We start from the raw sequence: 7,795 nt of genomic DNA, 5'->3' as shown, positions 1-7,795 counted from the left end.
TGTTTAGGTATATTCCTTGTATTCCTGATCTCCTCTAAGACCTTTATCATAAAGGGGTGTTGGATTGTGGGTTTTTTTCCTTTCAGTTTTTTTATATGGTGTATTACATTGACAAATTTTCATATGTTGAACCATCCTTGCATCCCTGGGATGAAGCCTACTTGGTCACAGTGGATAATTTTTTTTATGTGTTCTTGGATTTGGTTTGCCAATATTTTGTTGAGTATTTTTGCATCAATGTTCATGAGGGAGATTGGTCTGTAATTCTCTTTCTTTGTTGCATCTTTGTGTGATTTGGGTATCAGGGTAACTGTAGCCTCATAAAAAGGGTTTGGTAATGTTCCTTCTGTTTCTATTGTGTGGAACAATTTGAAGAGTATTGGAATTAGTTCTTCTTTGAAAGTCTGGTAGAAGTCTGTTCTAAAACCATCTGGTCCTGGGCTTTTTTTTTGGTTAGGAGACTTTCAATGACTGTTTCTATTTCCTTAGGGGTTATTGGTCTATTTAAATAGTTTATCTGGTCTTGATTTAATTTTGGTATGTGGTACCTATCCAGAAAATTGTCCATTTCTTTCAGATTTTCCAATTTTGTTGAATACAGGTTTTTTATGTATGACCTGATGATTCTTTAGATTTCCTCATTGTCTGTTTTTATGTCTCCCTTTTTATTTCTGATTTTGTTAATTTGGATTCTCTCTCTCTCTCTCTCTCTCTCTCTCTCTCTCTCTGCCTTTTGGTTAATTTGGATAGGAGTTTGTCTATCTTGTTGAGTTTTTCAACCAACCAACTCTTTGTTTTGTTGATTCTTTGTATTGTTTTCTTTGTTTCTATTTCATTGATTTCAGCCCTCAATTTGATTATTTCCTGGCATCTATTCCTCCTGGGTAAGTTTGTTTCTTTATGTTCTAGAGCTTTCAGGTGTGCTGTTAAGTCATTAGTGTGAGATTTCTCCAACTTCTTTATGTATGCATTTAGTGCTATGAATTTTCCTCTTAGCACTGCTTTCATAGTGTTCCATAAGTTTGGGTATGTTGTACTTTCATTTTCACTGAATTCTAGGAAATCTTTAATTTCTTTCTTTATTTCTTCCTTGACCCATTGGTACTTCAGTTGGGCATTTTTCAGTTTCCATGAGATTATAGGCTTTCTATAGTTTTTGTTGTTATTGAAATCTAACTTTAAGGCATGGTAGTCCAATAAAATACAGGAGGTTATTCCAATATTTTTGTATCTGTTGAGATTTGCTTTGTGACTGAGCTTGTGGTGATTTTTGAGAAGGTTCCATGGGGTGCTGAGAAGAAGGGATATTCTTTTGTGTTAGGGTGGAATGTTCTGTAGATATCTATTAAGTCCATTTGAGTCATAACATCTGTTAGGTCACTTATTTCTCTGTTAAGTTTCAGTTTGGTAGATCTGTCCATTGGTGAGAGTGGTATGTTGAAATCCCCCAGTACTAGTGTTTGGAGTTTGATGTGCGATTTAAGCTTTAGTAATGTTCCTTTTACAAATGTGGGTGCCTTTGTATTTGGGGCATAAATGTTCAGAATTGAGACTTTGTTTTGGTGGATTTTCCCTGTGATAAATATGTAATGTCCTTCCCAATCTCTTTCGATTGATTTTGGTTTGAAGTCTATTTTATTAGATATTAGGATAGCTACACCAGCTTGTTTCTTAAGTCAATTTGATTGGAGAGCCTTTTACTCTGAGGTAGTGTCTGTCTTTGGAGTTGAGGTGTGTTTCTTGTATGCAGCAGAAGGATAGATTGTTTTTGTATCCATTCTGTTAGCCTGTGTGTTTTTATACATGAATTGAGACCATTGATATTGATGGATATTAATGACCAGTGATTGTTAATTCCTGTTATTTTTTGTAGGTAGTGTTGTGTTTCCCTTCTTTGGTATTTGTTGGTGTGGGATTATCTACTGCCTGAGTTTTCATGGGTGTGTTTAATTTTCTTAGGTTGGATTTTTTTCCTTCTAGTGCTTTCTGTAAACCTGGTTTTATTATGGAATATTTTGTCTACTCAGTCTATGGTGATTGAGAGTTTTGCTGGGTATAATAGTCTGGCTTGGCATCCGTGGTCTCTTAGTGTCTGCATAACGTTTGTCCAGGACCTTCTAGCTTTCATAGTCTCTATTGAGAATCTGGTGTTATTCTGATGGGTCTGCCTTTATATGTTACTTGGCCTTTTTCCTTTGAAGTTCTTAATATATATTTTTTTGCTCTGTATGTTTAGTGTTTTGATTATTATCTGGCAAGGGGACTTTTTTTTTGATCCAGCCTATTTGGTGTTCTGTAAGCTTCTTATATCTTCATAGGTATTTCTTTTTGTAGGTTGGGAAAGTTTTCTTCTATGATCTTGTTGAATATATTTTCTGTGCCTTTGAGTTGGTATTCTCCTTCTTCTATCCCTATTATTCTTAGGTTTGGTCTTTTCATGGTGTCCCAAATTTCCTGGATGTTTTGTGTTACAACTTTTTTGGCTTTAGTGTTTTCTTTGACTGATGAATCTATTTTCTCTATTGTGTCTTCAATGTCAGAAATTCTCTGTTCCATCTCTTGCATTTTGTTGGTTATGCTTGCATCTGTAGTTCCTGTTTGTTTAGTCAGATTTTCTATTTCCAGCATTCCCTCAGTTTGTGTCTTCTTTATTGTCTCGATTTCAATTTTCAAATCTTGAACTGCTTCCTTCATCTGTTTAATTGCTTTTATTGGTTTTCTTTGATTTCTTCCAATTTCTTGTTTGTTTGTTTTTCTTCCATTGCCTCTTTAAGGGAATTTTTAATTTCCTCTTTAAGGAAGTTTTTAATTTCCTCTTTAAGGGCACCTATCATCTTCTTAAATTCATTTCTAGGATTGATTTCTTCTGCTTCTTCTGCATTGGTATGTTCAGGTCTTGCAGGTGTAGAATCACTAGGTTTTGATGGTGTCATATAGGTCTTTATGTTGTTGCCTTATTTTTGCACTGGCATCTACTCATCTCTTCCTCTGCTAGGTGCAGGCAGTGTCTGTGTCTGAGGGTGCCTCTCTTGTTCCAATTGATAGTCTTGGTCCACTGGGAGTTCTTGGTCAAATCGCTGCTGTTGGACTCTGTTTCTCCAGGAGCAGCTTATTCCAATTGGTGTTAAGTGGGTTCTGTCTCAGCAAGCAGCTGTTCCAAATCGGTGCAGGGTGGGCTTATGGTTTTGGTGGTTGTTGGGTTCACAGGGGCTGGGGTTTTTGTTTTTTGTTTTTTGTTTTGTTTTGTTTTGTTTTTGGTTTTGGTTTTTTTGGTGAGGGAGCAGGAAAAGATAGCTGTCTGGTCCCTGGGGCTCCACTGGCTGGGGCCTAGGGGCTAGAGACCTGGTTTGCCAGTCTGGAGATGGGGCCTTACCTGTTCCCAGTCGGTGTAGAGTGGGCTTATGATTCTGGTGATCTGGTTCGGTGGCTGGATGGCTTCTTCTCTTGCCTTATTGGGTCGCATTCTGCTCCCTTGCCGACTCCTCAGCTGATCTTGCTTCCTCAGACTGCAGGCTTTCTCCTGAATGGATCTCAGCTGAACAGGTTGATCAGTAGGGCAATCTCACCAACACCTCCAAGTTGTTGGGCTTCACACAATTGGCAGCCCTGGGTTGGCATCGGACAGAATGCTCATAAGCTGTGGTTGTGTCCCAAGGCGATGGCTCCTTCCCCGAGTGCTGGGATTAAAGGCATGCGATCAGTCTGTGCCGCTCTACACTGACAGTGTTCTCCAGCTCCTCAGCTGATCCTGGTTCCATGAAGTTCCACTTTTCTTCTTAAAAACTCAATTCTTTTTATAAATTGAAATTTCTTGCTTTTGGGATATTCGTTGTTAATCTCTCCCCCAAAAAAAATTACTTCAAGCTCTTTGCCAGTGTTCATTTTCTGCTCATAATGGGGCAATTTCAGCATTAGTAAAAGGTACCATAATTTCTGCTGGGTCTATTCCTGCCAATTGATGGAGTCTTATTTTTCCTTTCAGAATCAAATCAGAAACCTTTTCTGCATAGGTCTTAAATTTTTACTCTGTTTGTGTGCTAAAAATATCCATTCTAAGATATTATCTTCTCTCTGCATCAGAATTCCTGTGGGAGAATGAGTAAAAGGCAAAATGACTAAAATACCATCAAGCTTTGGATCCAGGCATACACATGTGCATACTGTAATTTCTTTTCTACCAGAGCCAATTCTCTCTCAGCCTCAGCTGTTAATTTTCTTGGACTATTTAAGTCCTTATCACATCACCTTGTAATGTTTGAAATAAATTACTTAGTTCTTAAGTTGTTAATCCAATTGTGGCCTATAGCCAGTTAATGTCTCCACAAATTTTTGAAAATCATTAAGAGTTTGTGAGTGATCTCTCCTGATTTGTACTTTCTGTGGTCAAATTTTCTGTAAACCTATCTTATATCCTAGATAATTGATAGAATCTCCTCTTTGTATTTTTTCAGGAGCAGTTTGTAATTCTAAGCAAGGCAAAACTATCTTTACTTCATCAAACATTTTTTTAAGGTATCTGTGTCTGAATCAGCCAGGAAGATATCATCCATATAATGATAAATTTTAGATTGAAGAAACTGTTTACGAATGATTTCTAATGCCTGTTGTACAAAATATTGACACAAGGTAGGGCTGTTTAACATTCCTTGTGGAAGAATTTTCCACTGATAACCTTTTAACAGGTTGAGCATTATTATAAGTAGGTACTATGAAGGCAAATATTTCTTTATCTTGTTCTTGTAAAGGTATAGTAAAAAAGCAGTCTTTTAAATCAATCACTATAATAGACCATCTCTTAGGTAATAAAAAAGACAGGGGAATTCCAGCCTGTAAAGAGTCCATTGGCTAAATCCCCTTACTTATGGCTCTTAAATCTGTTAACATTCTCCATTTTCCAGATTTCTTTTTAATGACAAATATAGGAAAACTCCAAGGACTAGCCAATTCTTCAATGTGTTGAGGTTAGCTGCTTCTGTACCAGCTGTTCTAGTGTCTGTAATTTTTCTGATGTCTAAGGCCATTGTTCCACCCACATAGGTTTGTCAGTTAACCATTTTAAAGAAAGGACAGTTGGTAACTTTGAAAGACCAACAGCTGTTGTGTTCCCATTTATGTACAATCTGAATGGTCTGTGACTATTCTTGATAATACCTTTCAATATTATTCTCAGAAGCATTCTTTATGGTTTGTTTCTGAGATTGGAGAAATGTTAATTTGTGTTTTCCATTGCTGCAACAAATCATATCCCTGTAAATTCATGGCTATATTAGCTACATATGACTTTAATTTTCCTATTTGTCCTTCTGGCCCTATATACTCAACCCATCTTGAACTTTGTTTACCTGAGATAAAGTTCCAATCCTCATAAGCTGAATATTTACCTCCTGAAGAGGCCAATCTGGATGCCAAGATTTTGGTGAAATTATTGTAACACCTGCTCCTGTGTCTACTAAACCTTCAATTTCAATGCCAGTGATTTGCATTTTTAGCTTTGGTCTCTGACCATTTATAGCAGTTTGTCAAAATGCTTGTTTTCTGGTCTCTCCTGAATTTTTTTTTCCAGAGCTGAGGACCGAACCCAGGGCCTTACGCTTGCTAGGCAAGCGCTCTACCACTGAGCTAAATCTCCAACCCCTCTCCTGAATTTTTTGTTTTATCTATTGAAGCTGTTCTGTTCTGTACTTGATTACATCCAGAGCAGTGTTGTTTTTAACAATAGGCATTAAATCTTCTAATTTCTCTGTGTATGAGTTTCTCTAATGCTTACAGGGAGTGATTAAATCAAATTTGCTGTTGGGGCATGCAGGAAGCCCCCCAGGACATTTCCTGACTGCAAAGGGTTACCTTGCCTGTCCATTGCTGATCTGCATTTATTAGTCCAATGCTGGCCTTTGCTACACTTTCTGCATACTCCAGAAGGCTGGGGCCTTCTTTTTGGATTATCTCTAGAAAAAAAAACAAAAACATTGTTTCTAGGAACACTTTGCCTACAATCTCTTTTCAAATGACCTTGTTTACCACAATTAAAATATTTGACATTTTGATTTTTTAAAAAAATTTTTAGAAATTACTTCTCCTATCAGAGTAGCATTATAAATGTGAGATCCAATATCACCTGTGTTTCTAATCCATCCATCTATTGGTACTGATCTCGCCTCTAAAGGCCTTATCACCCTTTCACATTCTGAATTATCATTTTCAAAAGCCAAAGTTTTGATTAATATTTGTCTTACTTCTGAATCTGATACTATTCTATTTACAGCTGAAGCCAATCTTCGCAAAAAATCAGTGAAGGCTTCTTTTGGGCCTTGTATAATTTTAGTAAATGACTCAGACTTCTTTGGGGAGGCCAAGTGATAGCTAACTAAGCAGTTAAGAGCACTAGATGCTCTTTCAGACCACCCAGTGTCCATTTCCAGCCCCCACATGACAATATACAACCACATGTTGTTAGGGTCCTGAAGACATCTCACAAAAGGCCACCATCCATGTATGCAGAGAGCATTTATTATTCCAGCATCCTGAGACCTGCCATCTCACACAAAGGCAAGATAGTGAAGACTCTGAGAGAGATGTGTGAGTACCTTTTAAGCATAGCCAAGGTGAAGTCCTAAGACAGGTAGGTAACTTTAGATATGATTGGCTCAAGCAAGTGGCAATCATATCGGTACATTCTAATTGGCCAGGGCTAATTAGAGGCTGGCCAGGGTACAGTTTTACATTTGGGGGCAGGCCTAGACAAGACCCTGGCTTTGTCCTTGAGCTGCTATGGAGGCTGAGTGGTCTAGCACATATTGACGTGAGGGCTGGCTCAGTGGCCCAGGCTTGGTGCATCCTATCTCTCTTATCCTTGTTGTCAGGAGCACCAGTGATTAATTACCCATTGTTTGTGGCTTTTCCTCAGAAACTGCCTATTCAGTCTCAGGAAACTGAAATTGAGGCCTGATCTTGGAGAGAAGACTGAGCAGCCTGTTATGGCATCTGCTTGGTCCTCTCAATGTAACTCTGGTTCCAGAGCATCCATGCACCCTTTTTCCCTCTTCACACACCAGACATGCATATGATGCACATCTATCTATACATGCATGGAAAATGCCCATATACATAAAAAGACAAATAGTGGGGAGGGTAGGAGGAAGGAGAGAAGGAGGGAGAGGCTCCTCTCAGAACTCTGTTGAAGAACAGAGCCAAGTTTCCTGAGTGAAGTTGTCTGAGGTCCAAGCCTCTACTCTGGGGGCTCTTTACTCCTTCTCCTTGAGTCCTACCTCCTGAGTTGGACTGCTCAGGTCACCCTCACATCCCTCTCTACTCATTTCTTTTCTTCTTTTTATCTGTACAAATTGTTTCATGGACATATCTTGATTTTGCATTCTTTGCATACTTTTGGAAGGATTTCTACAACGGATGATTATTGCATGGATAGCCCCCTCCCTAATCATCTTGCCAACAAAGTTTACAGAACTTATTATAACATACAAATTATTTTTGTGTTTATTTACGGAAGATTTGGCAGTATAAAGACAGGGCCTAACATATTGAAAATTTTTCAAGAGTGTTTTTTGTTCGTTTGCTTTTTTTTTTTTTTTTAGCTCAGTGCCCTATTTAGACCTGAGTCTAAAATCACAAAGTATCCTTGTACTTTGGACCCACAGAGATTGATCAACTTGCTTCTGCATTTTGAATATTGGCATTAAAAAGGCATGTGCCACCACTTCCCCCTCTCTACAAAGTTCTGTAAGTCAGTCTAGTCTCTAGTCTATCTTTCTTCTCATGGGTGTCAAAAGAATTCACAGCT

Source organism: Peromyscus eremicus, chromosome 3 (genome assembly GCF_949786415.1).
Source record: "Peromyscus eremicus chromosome 3, PerEre_H2_v1, whole genome shotgun sequence".
Lineage (NCBI taxonomy): Eukaryota > Metazoa > Chordata > Mammalia > Rodentia > Cricetidae > Peromyscus > Peromyscus eremicus.
This window is presented reverse-complemented; position numbering follows the sequence as displayed.